Below are 3,167 nucleotides of genomic sequence, written 5' to 3' on the forward strand. Positions count from 1 at the left end.
AATCCCTCAACATGGTGCCAAGTAATGATTGGTGGGTTTGAGTTATCCCTAAAACTGAATCAGAGAATCTGTCATCTATGAATCCATACACATATGTATTTTCTATGTGTACTGATAATAAAAGTTAAGATCTCATCTTGTGAGGGGAGAAGCTTTTGCCCTCAGAGTTTTTCAAATCCTGGAAAAAGAATTATAATGAAGCAGAATTACAAAGCTGTAGTAATTAAAGCAGAAACACCTATTGGATATTAGATAGATCAAAGAAAAACAAAAGAAACACCAGAACTAAACCCAAGTGTATAAGCAATTTGGCATTTGATAAAGTTTAATTGCCAATCAGTGAGGAGAAGATGGACTGTTGGATAAACTGACTAATCACTAGGGAAGAAGAAATAAAATGTCCATCTTGCCCCTTGTGACCAAACAAAATCCCAAATGGATTATAAATAATTAAATGTAAAAAGGTAGCCGGGCATGGGGGCTCATGCCTGTCTGTAATCCCAGTACATTGGAAGGCCAAGGTGGGTGGAACATGAAGTCAAGTGTTCAAGACCAGCCTCGCCAACAAAGTGAAACCACATCTCTACACACTCTATCTGGGTGTGGTGGCAGGTGCCTGTAATCCCAGCTAGTTAGGAAGCTGAGGCAGGAGAATCGCTTGAGCCTGGGAGGCGGAGGGATTGCAGTGAGCCGAGATCTCACCATTGCACTGCAGCTGAGGCGACAGAGCGTGACTCTGTCTCAAAAAATAAAAAGGTGTAAGCATTTTTATATATTTGTGGATAACTAAGGCATCAAAGCTAGAAATCAGAGGTGATTTTTTTCCATATAAAACATTTAAATCATATTGTTGACACAAATAAATGAATAAGAGAAAACTAAAATGTGAACTCAAGAAAATGTTAATAACATAATTGATGAACATAGAAGCTGTTAAGACTTTGTAAATCAATAAAGATTCGTATAGCATAAAAAATATTGAGAAATTTGATGAATAAGGATTTCACAAAAGAAATAAATATGAATAGTCAACAAACGTGTAAAATAGTATTCAACCTCTACAGTTAAAATGATACAAATTAGAAACAAAAATGAGATCGCCTTTACATTTTACCTTGCCCAGGATGAAAACATTGATAACGCCTGGAACTAATTGCCCTGGGTAGCAGAATGCCTGCCCTCACAGCCTGGCACCAGGAGCTTGCCTGCCCCTGTAGAACCTGTGTGTGATGAAGGGACAGGCGCCCTTTCCTTGGGGCAGATGCAGCTCCCTGCTTGTCAAGCAGAGTGTGGCTTAGGGTTCAGCCCCACCAGGCTCAGAGAGCATCCCTGCGCCAAGCACGACCCATACCAGCTGGAAGTAGAAACCAGAGTTGAATCTTTCCTGAGTGCAATTTAGCAACAAGTGTCACAAATAAAACAGCATCTCCTCTGACTCTCAACGTTTCTCCTAGGAATGTATCTCATAGAGAGATTCATCAAGGATCAAAGATGTATAAACGGGGGTGTTTCCTGGCTCTGGAACTCCATTCCCAGCAAGCCACAGCGTTGTCAAAGTCCCAGCAAGCCACAGTGTTGTCAAAGGAGCCTGTCACAAGCTTCTGTTCATCAAACTTCACCGCTGCACAAGTGTGGGTCTGGATGCCATAAACGCACTGCCTTGTGCTCACATCTCACAGCTTTGCAGTCAAGTCATCTGACCCTGTACAGAGAAGTCCATCTCTGTAGTAAAGTGCATACACTCTGGCACTGTGTCCAATTAATGATGAGGTCTCAAAAGCTTCATGGTCCTCCAGTTGCTTCATTCTCAAAATAGCCTTCAAATAAACCTTCTTCCAGTGCAAAGCGTCCTGAACACAATCATCTATCTGCCAGCCCAAAGTTTTACATGCAGTCTGCCACACCTCTGTACAGGCACTTATCACCTTATTCCACTGTTTAGAGACGAGGCAGCACGTGAGTAAAGTCTGAGGATCGAGCCATTCTAACAAATAGAAACTGAGCTCCAGGGGAAGGAGTTTGAGGAAGTCCCGCTTGAGGAGAGTCTCTCGGTTACTGGAGAGATGCCTGAGCTGGGCTGCCCCACTCAGACTAATAAGGTGATACAGAGTTTCATTTTTCTGCAAGTCCGTCAGGGAAAGAAATGTAACAGTAATGTTACCAAGCCATGTCTCAAAGTCCTTTCTCTCCATAAGGTTATGGAAAAGTTTACCTGGGCGAGCGCCCCGGGGCCCGGGACCTCGCGCAGGGTTCACAGCTACTAAGCGCTCTCGGGCCGCCAGAGCCTCGCAGCGGCCGGGTCCGCTCCGCAGCCACGGCGCCTGGACCTGCGGCCGCCGCTCCCGGTCCGCAGCCTCACTGGGGAGCGGCTTTTTTTTTTTTTTTTTTTTTTGATAGAAACTTGATTTATTATTGATTGTTTAACATATTTTGAAGTAACATAGAATGAAAATTAGTTACCTAATTAAGTAACAACAGAAGAGTAAACTAAGGATGAAGACAAATACAGCAGTACCAAAAACCGCAATATATATGTTGAGAGGCAGATTCTGGAATCCAATATTAGGCATCCTGAAGTTGTAATGTGGGAAATCTGAGCTCATGGATGAATCCCCCAAGACCCGGAACAAGGCAGGATATCTGCTCTCATCACTCTTTTTTTTTTTTTTTTAATAGATTTTAGGTTTTGGGGTACATGTGAAGAACATGCAAGATTGTTTCATAGGTGCATACGTGGCAGTGTGATTTGCTGCCTTCCTCCTCTTCACCTATATCTGGCATTTCTCCCCGTTATCCCTCCCCAACCTCCCACCCCCCGCTGTCCCTTCCCTATTTCCCCCCAACAGACCCTAGTGTGTGATGCTCCCCTCCCTGTGTCCATGTGTTCTCGTTGTTCATCACCCGCCTATGAGTGAGAACATGCGGTGTTTGATTTTGTGTTCCTGTGTCAGTTTGCTGAGAATGATGGCTTCCAGGTTCATCCGTGTCCCTACAAAGGACGTGAACTCACCGTTTTTGATGACTGCATAATATTCCATGGTGTATACGTGCCACATTTTCCCTGTCCAGTCTACCATCGATGGGCATTTGGGTTGGTTCCAGATCTTTGCTATTGTAAACTGTGCTGCAATGAACATTCGTGTGCATGTGTCCTTATAGTAGAACGA

General features: G+C 43.8%; 1 pseudogene; it reads right to left on the reverse strand.

The window, feature by feature from the left end:
- Nucleotides 1-1,478: 1,478 nt before the first annotated feature.
- Nucleotides 1,479-2,192, reverse strand: LOC135268644 (F-box/WD repeat-containing protein 2-like; annotated as a pseudogene).
- Nucleotides 2,193-3,167: the final 975 nt, after the last annotated feature.

Source organism: Aotus nancymaae, unplaced genomic scaffold (genome assembly GCF_030222135.1).
Source record: "Aotus nancymaae isolate 86718 unplaced genomic scaffold, 86718_ANA_hifiasm-v0.15.2.pri h1tg000041l, whole genome shotgun sequence".
NCBI lineage: Eukaryota > Metazoa > Chordata > Mammalia > Primates > Aotidae > Aotus > Aotus nancymaae.